A 19,001-nucleotide genomic window follows, 5' to 3' on the forward strand; every position below is an offset into this window, starting at 1 on the left:
GCAAATTTGTAAAACCTATTGGCCTGCAGTTTCAAGGGTTGTGGCAAATTATAAAGATTATAAAAAAAAAAATCACAAAATCTTTGAACAAGTGCTCAGCCAAACAAAAATAAATACAAAACTAACATAAAACGCTTTGGTGTTGCCAACTTTTTATATTAGTAGAGTATAAAGATTAGAAATTACAACATTATTTTGTGGATTTTCCGGGCATCTGCTGTGTAAAATATATGCTGAAATAGTTGGCAGTTCATTCCACTGTGGCTACCTGTGAAATAGCGACTTAGCCAAAGGGAAATGAATGAATGAATATTTTGTGGATGCACTGTGATGCTTAAATATGACCTGGGACCACAAAAGCTGCCTCTTGTTGCAGAGGTATAAAATTAGTAAGAGCCAAAATTACATTGTATGGTCCAAATTTCAAAAAATTATCACAAATATGGTCAAACTGTAATTTTCACTTTGCATTCAAATTATTGACTGTTAAATGATTTTTTGTTTGCCAAAAAAATCAATAGAATAATAAGTAAAAACCATGTTCTATGAAGATATTTGGTAAATTACTGTAAATCTAAGAAAATCCCCTTTTTATCATGTATTGCCAATAACTAAGTTTATTATTAATAATAACATTATTATTATTGATAAATAATAATAATTAAGGTGGTTTTCTAAGTATTAAGATTTTTTGAACCATCAAATTTCTGATTTTTTAGAAGTTATATTTTGGCCTAATATTGTCCCGTCTTAGCCAAGTCTACATCAGTGGAAAATAATTAATTGGGCATTCGGGTAATGTAAAAATCTAAATTTAAAAAAAAAATAAATATGCATCAAATGAATTAAGTGACTAAGCCAAAGGGAAATGAATGAATGAATGAATGAATGAATGAATGAATGAATGAATGAATGAATGAATGAATGAATGAATGACTCTTGTTCTAATGTCTGACAATATTGTTTGGAATATATAACTGTTGCTCAATAAATTATATTTTAGTCATTTAAATTGAAAGGTCTTTTTGTTGCTAAGAAAAAACTAAATTATGGTAATATATGAAAAATGAGGGTATAGTAAACTTTTATTGTTTTGATGATAGAAATCTCTTTTTGTCTTTGACCTGCTTGTAAAACATTAAAGGGAAAATTTACATTTACTGCACACTCAAGTGATTCTTAACTTTTATGAGTTTCTTTCTTCTGTTGAACACAAAACAAGATATTATGAAGAATGCTGTAAATCTGCAGCCATTGATATCCAGAAGGAATAAAACACACTGCCTGACAAAAGTCTTGTCACCTATCCAGGTTTTAGGAACAACAAATAATAACTTAACTTCCAGTTGATCATTTGGTATCAGAAGTGGCTAATATGAAAGGCAAAGGCCTCTAGAGGCTTATTTTACCTAAACAAAAATGATCATGCCTTGTTTTTGTATTATTTAATTAGAATAGAAAGGTCTGACTTTGCTTTGACAAAAGTCTTGTCTCTTAACAGAAATAATGTACATAGAATATAATGTCATGCTGCAGTGAAGAAAGAATTAATATAGTGTATGACTCCCATGAGCTTGTAGGACTGCATCCATACATCTCTGCAGTGTCTCAAATCACTTATTAATAAAGTCATCTGGAATGGCAAAGAAAGTGTTCTTGCAGGACTCCCAGAGTTCATCAAGATTCTTTAAATTCATCTTCAATGCCTCCTCCTTCATCTTACCCCAGACATGCTCAATAATGTTCATGTCTGGTGACTGGGCTGGACAATCCTGGAGCACCTTGACCTTCTTTCAGGATCTTTGATGTGGGGGCAGAAGTATGAGAAGGAAAGCTATCTTGCTGAAGAATTTGTCCTCTCCTGTGGTTTGTAACATAATGGGCAGCACAAATGTCTTGATACCTCAATGCCATCCACTCTGCAGATCTCTCGCACACCCCCATACTGAATGGAACCCCAAACCATGATTTTTCCTTCACTAAACTTGATTTCTGTAAGAATCTTTGGTCCATGAGGGTTCCAGTAGTTCTTCTGCAGTGTTTGTGATGATTGGGATGTTGTTCAACAGATGATTCATCAGAAAAATCTACTTTCTGCCACTTTCCCAAATGATCAGCTAGAACACAAGTTATTATTTATTGCTCTTACAACTGGGATTGACGACAAGACTTTTGTCAGCTAGTGTACTACTATGGAAGTCAATGGCTGGAGGTTTCCAACATTCTTCAGAATATCCTCTCTTTATTCAGAAGAAGACAGAAATTGAAACACGTTTGGAACAAGTGGAGAATGAGTTAATTATTACAATTGTTTTATTGTTGAGTGAACTCTTTAAATAGTCATATTCTGTGACAAACGAACATGTATATTTGCAGCTTTTCTAGGTATCTCAATAAAAGTAAAGCATTTTGTTAAAGAGATAAACATTTTTTTCTGCGGATAAGATTTGCAAAAAAAAAACAAAAAAAAAAAAAACATGTCATGCCCCAGTTTATTTCTCAAACTTTCCTGAAAGTGTCAAAAGGTTGTCATTTTCCTGCATCACATATATTTTTAGCTTCTACACAATCTCTCTCTCTCTCTCTCTCTCTCTCCCTCTCTCTCTCTCTCTCTCTCTCTCTCTAACCCACCCACTCAATCTGTCAGGCTGTGAAGGCGAGATTTCAACTGTAATGCAGTTTCTCAAGAACAGCACTACTGCAGAAATTGCTCTCAAACATTCCCCAACGCATCTCTGGATGAAAATAGCCTGACATGTCTAACATGCCCAACTGCAAAGTTTCTTGTCTTGTAGTGACGTCCTTATTAGCAATTCAGCATTCGTGTGAATGCAGTGAATATGCACTAATATGCATCTAACGTGCAGATAAATAAGTACACCCTCTTTGAAAATGATTTTTATCCATTTCTCATTAAAAACAAACAATATATTATGACATGCACTTTCCGGCCACTTTGTTAGGTACACCAGTCCAACTGCTCGTCAGACCAATCACATGGCAGCAACTCAATGCATTTAGGCATGTAGAAATGGTCAAGATGATCTGCTGCTGTTCAAACCGACATCAGAATGGGGAAGAAAGGTGATTTAAGTGACTTTAACCAGGCATGGTTGTTGGTGCCAGACTAACGTCAGGATAACGCACCATGTCATAAAGCACGAATCATCTCAGACTGGTTTTTTGAACATGACAATGAGTTCACTGTACTCAAATAGCCTTCACAGTCACCAGAGCTCAATCCAATAGAGCACCTTTGGGATGTGGTGGAACGGGAGATTGGCATCATGGATGTGCAGCCGACAAATCTGCCGCAACTGCGTGATGCTATCATGTCAATATGGACCATGAGAAATATTTCCAGTAACTTGTTCAATCTATGCCATAAATATTAAGGGAGTTCTAAAGGGAAGGGGCCCAACCCAATAGTTGTAAGATGTACCTAATGAAGTGGCTGGTGAGTGCATGTATTATTAAATCCAGTAAAATAAGTGTTTGGTCACCTAACATCAGTAGAAAGAGGTCAAATGAGGTGTTGCAAAAAAGAGTAATTTCAGCTAAATGTATTATTTGTATGATTCTCTTTATATATCCTATTTATTAACATTTTATTTAATGTCCCTTATATTCATTTTGGTATAGGCTTTGCACTCAGCAGCTGTTTTGTTTGATTAGTTCCAGTTTGGGCTTTGATATTGACTAATGAAAGATCTACAGCATCCTATAGAACAGGGGTGTCCAAACTTGGTCCTGGAGGGCCGGTGTCCCACAAAGTTTAGTTCCAACCCCAATCAGACACACCACAAGCTAATCAAGCTAGGCTTTCTAGAAACATCCTTGCAGGTGTGTTCAGGCAATTTAGAGCTCACATCTGCAGGACACCGGGCATCCAGGACCGAGTTTGGACACCCCTGCTATCGAAGGTATTAATGCAAGGTTTAGATCTGTAAGGGGTGTCCTCATTTATGTTGGAGACTAACAGGCCTACATAATGCACTAGAGGGCAGTGTGATCTTTTAAAATATCGGCATTTTTCCAGCCTTATTTATGACGACATTTATTAGTGATTTACGAAGTCATTCAGTACCTACTTGGGTGCTAACATGCGCTAAAAATGTTTATGACATCTTCAATTTTAACACCTGAAAGCACAAACACAGGGGCATCTGATCTGAAACAGGAAGTGCGCTGTCAGCCATCAGATGATAGTGTGTAAGTAAACATTTCCTTCCCCGGTATGAAACAGGACAGACACTGAAAGGGCTATAATTAAATCCTCTCAGATTAACACTACGCTGACACATGAAGACCGAACTTTAACTTTATTTCCAACGAACAAACACTCCACAATAGATTTTGACTAGTTTTTTGATTTACAAGTTTATGAGCTGTCGTCAAAACATGTATCACTGAAGGCCTTTCTCACAGACTGTCAAAACGACTCACTGAGCAGGTTTAGTTTCATGTAATGATTAGGGGGTCAATAACACATGCGAGCAGACGCTTAGAAAATTATAACGTTAGGCCTCCAAAACATTCACTCGGTCCTTCCCTGTTCTTGAAAAACGAATGATACCTTCGAGGTTTAGCGTAGTAGCCTGAAGGTAAAACAGCCTTGCCTCGAAGAATAACCCGTCTGTCTGGCTTTACTGGAAATTGATTTAAGTTTCTCGGCTTAGTCACAATCTGTGTCAGTATTAAAAAAAAAAAAGCTAGACAGAGAGAAAACGTAGACAGAGAGAAAATATTGCTTTCAAAGAACTCAAAATCAAAAAACAAATCTCTGGAATTGAATTATTCCATACTACATTTTAGGGTAGTCTTTCTGAGTTAGAATATGACATTAATGTTAAACATTAGATTTGCCCATGTATGACCAAAAATTGGTTTGAAACAACTCAGCATTTAATTGAGGTAAAGCTGGTTTTATATTCACACATTCGGTGACAGCTCCCTATATGGTAGGCTACATTGAATATTTGGTCTGAAATCACATGTAAATATGACTTCAAAACAACATTAGCACTATTTAATTGACTGTGAACAATTTGTATAGTCATTGGCTGCTGAAGTGATTTCGCTATTTTGCATTTGCAATGAATAGGAGAAAGACCAAACGTGTAAACTTTTAACTATGATTGAATTTGTATTCACTGTAAAAAGTTTCACTTGGTTAAACTTACAAACTCAAGATCACCAGCTGCCTTGAAAATGTGAGTCAACTCAACTTAAAGATTCTTTGTTTAATCTTAAGATGTTGAGTTTGACAATATGTTTAACTGCTCAACATCTTAAGTTGAAACAAAGAAGTTGAGTTAAATCACATTTTCAAGGCAGCTGATGAATTTGAGTTCGAAAGTTTACATTTTACAGTGTTCTGATACTGCTTTTTTGGCGATAATAAATATGAGTTGTCGCCATTAATTCATCTTACAAAACTATACCAGCTGAAGTATCACCATACCAAGTAGTATTGCAATACTGTAGTTCATAACTCAAATTATAAAGAAAATTGTCAGAAATACTATATTTTACATCTTATAATAGGTCTTGAATTTAATTAATAATTCCCTTATTATTAAAAAATGTATTATTTGCACGTAACTTCACCTAAAATTAATTCTTTTTGTTTATTTTGTAGATAACAGATGAACAAAAAATACATTAACATAAAGATAAACTATACCAAATTAAATTTGTTACAAAAGAGCATTTTCCCAACAAAATTAGGCTATATGAAGTGGTCAAAAATTGTTTTAATGTTCCCTGTTGCTATTCTGGGTTTTAGATCTACTATTTGTTTTTGTTTTTTTGTCTTATCGGGTAACAATCCAAGTTAATCCAAAATTTCACTTTGTGTGTCGCTCTTTTTAAGAGATTTGTTTGTTGTTGCCAATAGCTACAAAATGATATTGAGAGGAACAGGAATGAACCGATTTAGATGTGCGTTTGAAACGACAGAAAACTTGCAACCTTAAAGCGCTCCACAAACTATTAAAATAAAATGGTCTATTGTTGCACAAATGTGTGAGCATTTAGTGAGTTTTCCACATCCAACATTATGTATTGTAGATAGACTGTAATGACGATACTACTGTTTACAAGCTACAGTGGCGCCACCAGTATTTTGGAGCCATAGTATCGTGATACTATAGTACTGGTAAACTGTGCAATCCTAATATAAAGTGTACTGTTTGCACGTTTTGACTCCTGCAACGGGTCATATGCGCGATATACTTGCTGCAAAAGTATAATGCTATTTCTTGAAACAATATTTTGTGCAAGAATAAATATATAAATAGAAATAAATCTCTCCAATAACAGAGAATGTACTGGCATTACCCCATTAACTTGTTTTTAGCATAATTTACAACAGTATCTTGTTTAAAATGTCTAAAAATGTCAATAGAATTCACTTGCACATTTTTTAATATCGAAAAAAGAAATTGAGGTATCATGGTGCACTTTTAAAGCCTAATGCTATAGAAAACACCTGAAAATTCAGTCTGATCTCATGAGAAAACTTAATTATTTTACGTTTTGCCATTTTAGTGGCTAATTCGTGCGAGTTCAGTCGAACGAAAATGTACGATTTTAAAAAGGAGGCGTGGCACCTAACCCCACCCCTAAACCCAACCGTCAGTGGGGAAATTTGTATTAAATTGTATGAATTAGATCGTACGAATTCATCCGAATTAGCTACTAAATCAAAAAATTATGAATTGCCGTGAGATTGTGTTGAAAAATTAGTATATGGGCTAGGCGTGGGCCGGTATAAGATTTTTATGATAACCTTGAATAAAAAATCACAGTTTCACGGTATCCCAGTATTGTGGTTACTGCTCTAAAAATAAATTCTTTTTAAATGTCTGTGTAAAAAAACAAAACCTTTTTTCCCCTTTGAAAACGATATATTTTGAAAGATTTATAATATTTTTGGAGGAGTAAACATGTCAGAATATCGTGGTATACCTTGAACACGGTCATCGTCCCATGCCTAAGGGCAACTGTTAATTATTTTAAACAGTATTTATTTTACATTTATCATTCTTCTCTCTTATCATCCTTATTGTATCAATGCATACTTGCATTTATTTCTCTGTAAAGAATTCTTTTGCGTCTGGTATGAGCAAAATCTCAGTGTTTACACTTCAGTCGTGCATGAAGACGCTTGTATGTTTCTCACTCCTTCTCAATACCTTGATGATTGACGTTCATTGAAATCGCACGCTCTCACCCTTGAGTTCACATTTTTCTTGAGAATTTATGGTGAAAGTGGGGGTTGGTCCCTATTACAACATTTTTTACAGAAACCCCTGCTCACACAGTATTGAAATGGCCATGTTAAATTTAGTTAAAAGAACCTGAATTAAATTAAGAGTTGTTCTGTACTGTTTTTTTTCACTATATTTATTATTTTTTAGAAAACAGGATCTTTCACAAACATGTTGCTTTTGATGGAAATAGATTATTGGCTTTGCCAGAAGTCTCCCGAGGACTCCTTATTGCTCTTCCATTGCTCAGGAGGCTTAACTGAATTATTAATTAGTTTTCATTGAAGTCATTCCTTTGGAAAATGACATGAATTTTGTCATAATAAGAGTATAAAGCTTATATTAATGTATTTGTTTTTCTAAATTTATTATTAAATAATGTATTAAATTTATGTTATTGTTAATTTAATAAGAAAAGTGTGAGTTTACTTTGATCACCAAGGTTATTTGTTTGATCAAAACATTTATAAATTAATAAGTAATTGATTTTAATTTGATTTTTAAATGCAGTTTATTCCTGTGAGGCAAAGCTAAATCATTAATCCAGTCTTCAATGTCAGACAATCCTTCAGAAATCACTTTAATATGACGATTTGCTGCTCAAGAACTGTTATTATTAAGGCTGCACAATACTGGAAATATTTTTTATTTTACGGTATATATTGCGACATGAATGCAATTTCACCAGAGGACATATAATATTTAATATTAGATAAATATTATTTAATAAATCATATTTAATATTTCTATTTGGGAAAGAATTTATAATGTTAGAGTGATTGGTATGATACTGCAGTAAGAGTGCATCTCCATAAAATCTATTAAACAGTCTTTAAATATTGAGGTCTCCTGACACATTTTCATTGTGGTCTGCATTTGCATGTGTTGTATTTTCATGCATCACAATCTATAAATACAATCAAGTAAAAGATGCAATTGAAATAAAATGTTTTATCGTTTTCTGAGTCTAACAGTATTCAAGTACAGTAACTGAATGATAAAACTAGAAATAATTCAATAAAATTAATTGTGGTTAATTTAAAAGATGGAAAGATTTTGAAAGTTTTCGATTGCAGGCATCTTTTGAAACACTTAAAAACGTAAAAAGATTAAGCTTGATCTATTTAATTTTATGGATATATGAAAAAAACAACATATATAATAAAATAATTATAAATCCTAGTGAATCTATACGCTTATCAGTTGCCGAAAATACAGCAACTTTTTTTTTTAAAGATACAGTCACTGTTTTTTTTCCTCTCGTGTCATATACACATCCCAGATGATCACATTGCCATCTATGCTGAAACGATATATTGTGCAGCCCTAGTTAGTACTATCATCAATGCTGAAAGCTATTTTCATCTATGGAAAATAGAAATCATTCTGACATTATAAATGTCTATATTAATACATTCGGGTAATTTAATGAATCCTTAGAAAATAAAAGTACAAACGTCTTTAAAAGATGAAATGATTGTCAAAGTTTTCGATTTCAGGCATCTTTTGAAACACTTAAAAACGTAAAAAGATTAAGCTTGATCTATTTAATTTTATGGATATATGAAAAAAACAACATATATAATAAAATAATTTTAAATCCTAGTGAATCTATACGCTTATCGGTTGACGAAAATACAGCAACTTTTTTTTAAAGATATAGTCACTGTTTTTTTTTCCTCTCATGTCATATACACATCCCAGATGATCACATTGCGATTTCGATGCTGAAACGATATATTGTGCAGCCCTAGTTATTATTATCATCAATGCTGAAAGCTATTTTTATCTATATGCAAAATAGAAATCATTCTGACATTATAAATGTCTATATTAATACATTCGGGTAATTTATGAATCCTTAGAAAATAAAAGTACAAACGTCTTTAAAAGATGGAATAATTGTCAAAGTTTTCGATTTCAGGCATCTTTTGAAACACTTAAAAACGTAAAAAGGTTGAGATTGATCTATTTAATTGTATGGATATATGAAAAAAAAAACAACATATATAATAAAATAATTATTTCCTGTTAATCCTAGTGAATCTGTACGCTTATCAGTTGATGAAAATACAGCAACTTTTTTTTTTAAGATATAGTCACTGTTTTTTTTCCTCTCATGTCATATACATATCCCAGATGCATCTCCCAACCTTATCAGTGTTCTCTTGAGATTAAATTAAAAGCAATAATTCCTGTTGATCACCTCTTTAGGTAGAACAGGTCACCTTTATAACCTAATGAGTGTGTTTGTTCTGTAAGGACCTGCTTTGTGTTCAGCTTGCGTGACGTTGGTTTTGTGGAGCGTGTTGAATGTCTTTCTGTGAAGATCAAGCGTTCTGAATGTCAGGTAGGTTATATTTAAGTTCTCATTTTATAGCTATTTTCAGATATTACCTTTATTATTCAGTGTTGGAGTATATGCACATGGAATTAATGACTAACTTTCAGCCAGCCAGCCAAAGCACTTCCAGCGAACTGTCTTTCCGTTACGAAATTGCCATGTTTAAGACCGGATTTCTTTAAAAATCAGATCTTCACTGCCTGATTGATACATGATACAAAGTGGGTCTCAGCCCGGACAAGAAGCACTGCATTGCATCCCTTTCCCCCCGCCATGTCTTCAAAATATGAACATTTATTTTACCCTAGTATTTTCAATGGAGTGTCTGCGCTAGAAATCATTGATTGACTAAATATAAATTTACCTTTCTAGTTACAATCAGTGCTTTTTTCAGGGACCAAGTTTGGGCACGCCTAATCTAAATGATTATAATAAACAAAACTGTTAAAATCATCAGAAAATATGCTGTTAATTTAAGATTTTAGCAATCAGCGCAAATAGTATTGTATATATGAATAAATATTCATTAAATTTACAATTATATGTCATTGAAATTCAGCTTTTTTTGTCAGTGAAAGTCAGGGAGTTTGACATGTGTAACCCTGTCTACATTATTACTAATCTCAGTATTGTCACACCCTCAGCTGTAATTTCTTCTGTGCCAGTTTGGCACAGAATGCTTGGGTGGGTAATGCGTACTTGCCTATACATGATGGGTCAAATATCTACGACCTTTAAATCTCTTTGATGACCTGGCATGCCCTTAAATTAAGACATCAGATCAACTAGCGTGCTCAGACAGACTGAGTGTACATTGATAGTAAGATCTCTTCGCCTCATGATGTTAGTCAACACCTTCATAACTCATAATTCAATATGCTTGGAATCTAAGCCTCACAAATCTCAGATCTTAGTTATATGTCAATTAACATTTAGCTCTTTCTTATTGCTGCTTGGTTTTTATTGAATGAAGCAGGAATAGGAGGAATCTATTCAATGGATAGTTCACCCAAAACTGAATTAAAAACTCATTTTTTACAGCTTGGTTTTTGTTTCACAAAGCCATCGTCATCATTTACTGTTTGGTTTTCATTAGTTAAAGGGTTAGTTCTTTCCAAACTAAATAAAAAACTCATCATTTACTGCTTGGTTTTTATTGGTTATAGGGTTAGTTCAAATAAAATTGAATTCAACAAAGCTGTCATTGTTTACTGCTTAGTTTTTATTGGTTAAAGGGTTAGTTCACCTAAAACTGAATAAGACAATAATTATTTACTGCTTGTTTTTTATTAGTAAAGGTTTAGTTCACCCAAAACTGAATATAAAACTCATACTTTACTGCTTGGTTTTTATTTGTTAAAGGGTTTGTTCACCCAAAACTAAATTCAACAACAACAATGACAACAACAACAAAAAACTGTTATCACTTGGTTTTTATTGGTTAAAAGGTCAGTTCACCTAAAATTGAAATCAACAAGACGATCATCAATTACTGCTTGGTTTTTATTTGTTAAAGGGTTAGTTTACCCAAAACTAAATACAACAACAACAACAACTGTTATCACTTGGTTTTTATTGGTTAAAAGGTTCATCCAAAACTGAATAAAAAAACTTGTTATTTACTGTTTGGTTTTTATTAGTTAAAGGGTTACTTCACCCAAAAGTGAATTAAACAAACAGCCATTATTTACTGCTTGGTTTAATTGGTTAAAGCTGGGTTAGTTTACCCTAAATTAGTTTACCACTAAATTTAACAAAAACAACAACAACAACAACAGCAACAAAAAACTATTATCACTTGTTTTTTATTGGTTAAAAGGTCAGTTGACCTAAAAAGGTATTCAACAAGACGACCATCAATTACTGCTTGGTTTTTATTAGTTAAAGGGTTACTTCACCCAAAAGTGAATTAAACAAACTGCCATTATTTACTGCTTGGTTTTATTGGTTAAAGCTGGGTTAGTTTACCCTAAATTAGTTTACCACTAAATTTAACAAAAACAACAACAACAACAGCATCAAAAACTATTATCACTTGTTTTTTATTGGTTAAAAGGTCAGTTCACCTAAAATTTAATTCAACAAGACGATCATCAATTACGGCTTGGTTTTTATTTGTTAAAGGGTTAGTTCACCTAAAATTAATTTAAAAAGTTATCATTTATTCTTAGTTTTTATTAGTTATAGGGTTAGTTCACCTAAAATTGAATTCAACAAAGCTGTTATCATTTACTGTTTGGTTTTTATTAGTTAAAGCAGGGTTAGTTTACCTAAAACTAAATTCAACAACAACTACAACAACAAAAACAAACTGTTATCACTTGTTTTTATTGGTTAAAAGGTCAGTTGACCTAAAAAGGTATTCAACAAGACGACCATCAATTACTGCTTGGTTTTTATTTGTTAAAGGGTTAGTTCTCCTAAAATTAATTTTAAAAGTTATCATTTATTGCTTAGTTTTTATTAGTTATAAGGTTAGTTCACCTAAATTTGAATTCAACAAAGCTGTTGTCATTTACTGTTTGGTTTTTAGTTAAAGGTGTTAGTTCACCCAAAACTGAATAAAAAACTACCATTATTTACTACTTGGTTTCATATTGGTTAAAGCAGGGTTAGTTTACCCAAAGCTAAATTCAAGAACAACAACAGCAACAACAACAACAAAAAACCTTTATCACTTGGCTTTTATTGGTTAAAAGGTCAGTTCACCTAAAATTGAATTCAACAAGACGATCATCAATTACTGCTTGGTTTTGCACCTAAAATTGGTCAGTGGCTTGGTCAGCCGTGTTTCTGTGTGGAGAACTGATGACCTTCACGGGCCAATCACAGTAATTTCTGTTGAGCACGTGATCACAATGGTAAATCAGCACTGTTTAAAAACACGCTCAACAGTGATCAAATGTTATTGGGAAATGGACGTTTTTAAAATGTGAGTATGGATCGGTAACAAATTCCAGTATCGTTACAACACTAGTGTGGAAACACTTGAGTTAAAAGTGAGTACATTTTCATTTTTGCGTGAACTATCCCTTTAAAAACTTGTTCATGCAGCTTTCTTGTTGCATTCATAATTATTTATGTGGTTTTTAAACTAATGTCTAGGATGTTTGGCATCTTGCTAAATAGTGTGTGTTATGCATGAATGCAATGCAAAAGATTGAGAAGAATGCAGGAGAAGGCAGAAATGAGATATGGATTTCCTCTGTGTCAGTAACGCTTGTCTGGAAAGCCAGTGACACATAAATTCACAGACCAATTCATACATCATCACTAGCAGCTCACTTCTTTAGCATGATTTTCTCTCCTATCATGGGTTTGCATGAACTGTTCCACTCTTTTAAGCAAACACATGAAGAGTACAGTTTGCATGTGCACACACAGGTTCAATAAACAGGGTTCAGATAATCCAAATCAACTGAACTGTGATGCCAAATGAATCCGAGTGTGAACACGTTCATGTGTGCGTTTATGCTTGGTTTGGTTTGATTGCTCTTTTATTGCAGTTCATTTAAATGAATAAATGTCAATGTTGTCATCCAAACCTTGGTGTGCACCAAATAATTGCAAACATTACACTTGATCTTTCATCCAGTCACTTTTAACATTGAAAAGTTATTTTATTGCCATTTTTATAGTGTAAAGTGGTGTATTGTCTGTGTTGGTGGGTTATATTATGCTACAAAAACCCTACTACAGACTTCTTTCTCTATATGTTATTTCTTATACATTATAATATTTTAAACCACTAAAATGTCAATGAAAGTCACTTTGTTAAACTTTAGAGCTGAATTTTCAACATCAAAAGTCAACAGTGCAGAGATCGAGCTCCCATAATGCAATTCACTAACACAAAATACAGAAACTGTTAATTAACAGATATTTAATATAAATTTATCAGCGTAAACAGCAGGAAAGATGAGTCTTGGTCCACTTTAAAATAAACTCTGGTGTGGTTTGACTTCAATATAAATGCAACATGAACCAGAACAATAACACAACAAAAGTAGGATATAATGTCACTTAAGGTGACCATAAAAAGGACAAAATTCTCTGTAGTGTATGAGTGTGTCTAAATGTAAGGGCATGTATGGGTGTTTCCCAGTCTTGGGTTGCAGCTGGAAGGGCATCCACTGCATAAAACATATGCAGGAATAGTTGGCAGTTCATTCTGCTGTGGCGACCCTGATAAATAAGGGATTAAGCTAAAAGAAAATAAATGAATCAGGTCTATTAATATACTATAAGAACACTTAAAATATTACTCATTGAAAGATTCTTTCTTTAGTGTCTATTATGTATAGTTTGTTAGCCATGTTTTAAGTGCTTTTTGAATGTAGTCAGCTTTCAATTGCACTTTTAAAAATAAAGATTATGAATGTTTCTTTAAAGCAATGGCATTGAGCCATTTTTGGTTCTCCAAAGAACCTTTTATAAGAACATTTTTTAAAAGAACCATGTTTTTCTTATGCCGTGGTCACACTAGAGTTTGTGCATGCTGTACGGCTGCGAGAAGGGGCGGGATTAAGCAAGATAACTAGACTTTTTTTTAAAAAGTGAGCGATTGGTCAGTATTTAAAATTTCTGTCCAGAGAGGTCATGTTTTGATAATCAATTGGTCTGACAGTCACATGATGTGATTTCACAGATCAGAGTTCACCAAGCTTGAACTTTGCAACAATGTGAAACTTGTGGCATGAGCTTACACCTCTGATTTGTCGCAATTGCATGGGGAAGTTTATTTGGCGAAAACTGCAGTGTGACCGTGACTTTAGTGTGAAAATTATTTCATTTAATTTTTTTACAAAAACAAAACCCTAACCCTAACAAACTCTTAACCCTACAAATCCAAATTGTCACCATAAAGAACCTGAAAATGTTAAAATGAAAATTTTAAAGATTCTTCATTGGTACATTGATGCCAGTAAAGTGCTGATTAAAATGGGAATTATAAAAATGTGCTCCAAAAAATCTGCACTGAAAAGAAGGATTCATTGGATTTACTAAAAAAGTAAGTGGCTGCTAACAATATATATGAGCTGAAATTTAACAAACAAAATATATTTTGTAATTTTTAACCAAATTTGTGTGTATAAATGCAGCCCATATAAATTGTTTGTTACCACTTGCATTAAAATTAATTAATTAGTTCATTAGTTAATTAGTTAATTCATTCATTCATTCATTTATTCATTCCTTCAGTTTAGTCTCTTCATTTATCCAGGTTTGCCACAGTGGAATGAACTGCCAACTACTCCAGCATATGTTTTATGCTTTAAATGAAAACACCGTAAAGTTTTTCCATATTCCAAAACACCTGTGTATCATATTTTCTCATTTTACTCTGGGACTTCCCCATTCTGGTGACCACCCCACAGATTTTTTCAGCATCTATTGGACGTCTCCAACAGATTAAATTTTTCACCTAATGTCGAAAAGCTAAGCTTTGCTGCTCTAATTACGTGCCCCCCCCCAATTTCAACTTCTTTCTGGAAGTAAATGGCATGGCCCCTGATTTCTACCCCCTGCCAGGAATAGATTGCTTTAGCTAGCCAAACGTAATAAAAGGTCTTGATGTCAGCCAGACGCCAAGACTTTAACCCCCCACAACAGATTATCTGTGGCGAGTTATGTCTTGGATCTCACTTATTGTAATTTACGCTGCTATCCCACAGATGATTTAACTTATCCAATTCAACTATAGCACATGTCTTTGGACCGTGGGGGAAACCGGAGCACCCAGAGGAAACCAACACCAACACTGGGAGAACATGCAAACTCCACAGAAACAGGAACTGACCAAGTCGGGACTTGAACCAGCGACTTTCTTGCTGTGAGGCGACAGTGCTAACCACTGAGCCACCGTGCCGCCTGTAGTAAGTCCAAAGAATTTTGTTTTCAGTGTGCGAATTTGAATCCATTAAAACAGGATGTTCGTAATTGTTCCTGTATACAAACAGATAATCATCTACTGACAGTCGTAATGTGCAATTTGTTCTGTAAAAATTTTATAACAAGCTTATTTTGTGTTTTATTCCATTGTCCTCTTAGATATTGGGTATCTAAAATGAACTGCTTATTTATGATTTGGAGCTCTGGCTTCTTTTGAAGAGGTCAGACTGAAGGCTTTTATCAGGGTCAGAATGGAGTCAGGCTCGAGGTTACAGAGGTGAGCTTATTTCCCTGTGGGTGTTGTTCAGGACACTGGCGTCAGTGGGGGATGTTCATCAAGTGTGGACCCTGTCTGAGCTAATAGAGAGGAAATGCACAGCTTTTCCTGTCGCAGAACAAATAAACAAGCCTTTCTAGCGAGCTGTTTTCATCCTCCGCTGAAGAGATCAGAAAATCAGGGAATAATGACAAGACAGTCTTTGTGTTCTGTCATTGTCTCTCTTTTTTTTGTAGTTTATTTTTGGAGTGCTTGTTTCTGTGCCGAGGATAAAAATGGCTTGCCTGTGTGAAAAGCACTCAGGGATTGTGTCTTTACAATACTCTATGATGTATTTTCATTTTATATGTGTTTTTTGAATTTATTTGAATTTTTTTTTTTTTTCATATCATATTATATTAGGGCGACACGGTTGCTTGTTTGAGTCCTGGCTGGGTCAGTTGTCATTTCTGTGTAAGTTGCATGTTCTCCCTATGTTTGAGTGGGTTCTTCCAGGAGGAAAAGGAAAAAAACTTGCGCTACAGGTGAACTGAATAAACTAAATTGGCCATGTATGGATGTTTCCCAGTACTGGGTTGCAGCTGAAAGGGCATATATCATATTATATCATATGGCGAATTTTCAGTTTTTTTCTGTGCCACAACATGTAATTAATAATTTAATGTTCTTTATTTATTTATTACTTAATTTTATTTTAGTTTTTGACAGTAATTCCTTTAATGGGTTCTACAATAGAGGAAGAGAGAATGATTTGTCATCAAAATCATAAAAGTATGATCATATTGTGAATATTCAATTTTTTTTGTGTGTGCCACAAAATATAATTAATAATTTCATGTTTTTTAATATATTCTATTTTTATTTTTTAATTTAATAACTTATTTATTTTTTTTAGATATTTTTTCACAGATTTGTCATCGAAATCATCTAACAATTTCATTACTTTAGTGTGTTTTATCATATTGTGCATATCATTTTTTGTCTGCCACAACATATAATTAATAATTTAATATTAAATTTAATTTTATGTAATTTTATTTAGCAGTGAATCCTATAGGAAGAGGAAGATAAAGGTCAGTCTGATCATATTGCGAATTTTCAATATTTTTTGTGCCACAAAATATAATTAATAATTTAATCGTTATCTTAATTTTTATTTATTTATTTATTTTTTACATTTTTAGTAATTTTTTATTTTATTTAGATTTGTCATTGAAATCATATCAGTCTGATCCTATTGTGAATATTCAATATTTTTGTGTGCCACGACATGTAATTCATAATTTAATGTTCAGCTTATTTTATTTTTCATTTTATTTTATTTTGCAATAAATATCTTAATGTGTTTTGCAGTAGCAGAACAGAGAGAGAGAGATTTTTCATTGGTATCAGGCAATAATTTAATTACTTTAGTGTGTATTATCATATTGTGAATATTCAATATTTCTTTTTGCCCCAACATGTAATTAATCATTTAATCTTTTATTTTATTTCATTTTTTATTTATTTTTTTAATTTACTTAAAAAAATATTTAGCATTGAATCCCATTGGAAGAGGAAGAGAAATAGTTATTGTGATATTGCGAATATTCAGTCATTTTTGTGCCACAACATGTAATTCAGGGGTGTCGAACTCCTGGAGGGCTGCAGACCTGCAGAATTTTGTTCCAACCCTGCTCCAACACATTTAACTGTAGGTTTCAAACAAGACTGAAGGACTCATTTAGTTTGATCTGAAGTGTTTAATTAGGGTTGGAACTAAACTGTGCAGAGCTGTGATGTAATTAATAATTTAATTTTCTGCTTATTCTTTAATAATTTAATTTCATTCCATTTATTGGTCACACTTTACAATAAGGTTTTGTTAGTTAATATATTTACTAAAATTATTTAATAACGAACAATACTTGTAATGCATTTATTAATCATATTTCAGCATTTACTAATGCATTGTTAACATCCAAATTCATGCTTGTTAACATTAATGCACCTTGAGTTAACATGAACTAACTATCAACAACTGTATTTTCATTAACTAACATTAACGTGAACAAGTGATGTAATAAATGTTTTTTTCAGTGTTTGTTCATGTTAGTAAATGCAGTAACTAATATTAACGCTTGCAGCTTCATTGTAAAGTGTTACCATTTTACTTTATTTTGCAGTGAATCTCTTAATAAGTTCTCAAGAGAGAGCGATTTAAAAAAATCCTGTAATAATTGAATTACTTTGTTTTAAAGGGATTCCCTATACTGTATCTCCGACATTTCGCCTGTAAAGAGGAAACTCTGACCCCACAATATTGACGTCTGCAGAGGTCATTCTGTGTGCAAATTAGGTCACATTTGTTCTGGTAGACAGGATCACCATACACTGCCTCAACCCTCATTTGTCTTTTTAGTTGCAAATCAATTACTGTACGTAGTGAATTACTGGTTCAGAAAGTCAAAGGGCAAACCAAATCAATCGTCCACTGTAGAACACAAGCTCATTAATGTTCATGAACAATATCCACAATATCAGTGTGGTTTACTGTGGACTAAAATGGGCTACATTTAGTTAGTTAAATCAGTATATTGGTCCTTTACTCTTCAAAATCCCGTCACGTTTCAGATCTATAAATGATGCAGTACAAAGTTTCTAAGTGGAAATTGTAATTTTTTTGTGTTTTTTGGTACAAATTCAGGAATCCAGGATAGTATTAAATAGGAGTAATGAATGATTGCTATATTTACATCGCCAACCTGATTTCAACCAGACATATTTCTGGATTGACAATCTATGTTGATCCTGAAACAACACTCCAATCAGAATTAAGGGATATATTTACAGTTTATGTTAAGTTTAGGCTTACGGTCAGGTTTATGCACTTCTGCATGATTGTTATCCAACTATGATTGCCTTCTTATTTTGGAAATAGTTTACTTTTATGGTTGGGTTTAGGGGAAGGGAAAAGGTATGATATTCATTTTCGTACAAAAATGATGTTCCAGGATCAACACAGATGTTAATTCAGGATCGCATTCTACTTGGCAAAATCATGACGTGCAAATTTACATACAGTACTTTTGTTTTTACATACTAAAAAGAATGCTATAGTAAATGTCTGTAAATTAAATACAATGTGCAAAAACAGCCATCTGATACCATTACTACATTCACAACACCTATAACTTTGGAAAACATGTAAACACAATACTATTAAATCAACTGA

The 19,001-nt window shown here is 33.1% G+C and overlaps 1 long non-coding RNA gene across 1 annotated transcript in view; it reads left to right on the forward strand.

The window, feature by feature from the left end:
• The first annotated feature begins 4,072 nt into the window (after positions 1-4,072).
• Positions 4,073-19,001, forward strand: part of LOC147831123 (uncharacterized) — a 44,398-nt gene continuing 29,469 nt past the window's right edge. The window contains exons 1-2 of the long non-coding RNA XR_015525217.1: positions 4,073-4,212; positions 9,537-9,624. This is a non-coding gene — a long non-coding RNA (uncharacterized LOC147831123). The remainder of the gene's footprint in view (positions 4,213-9,536; positions 9,625-19,001) is intronic.

The sequence above is a fragment of the Danio rerio genome, chromosome 24 (genome assembly GCF_052040795.2).
Source record: "Danio rerio strain M-AB ecotype USA chromosome 24, GRCz13ab, whole genome shotgun sequence".
NCBI lineage: Eukaryota > Metazoa > Chordata > Actinopteri > Cypriniformes > Danionidae > Danio > Danio rerio.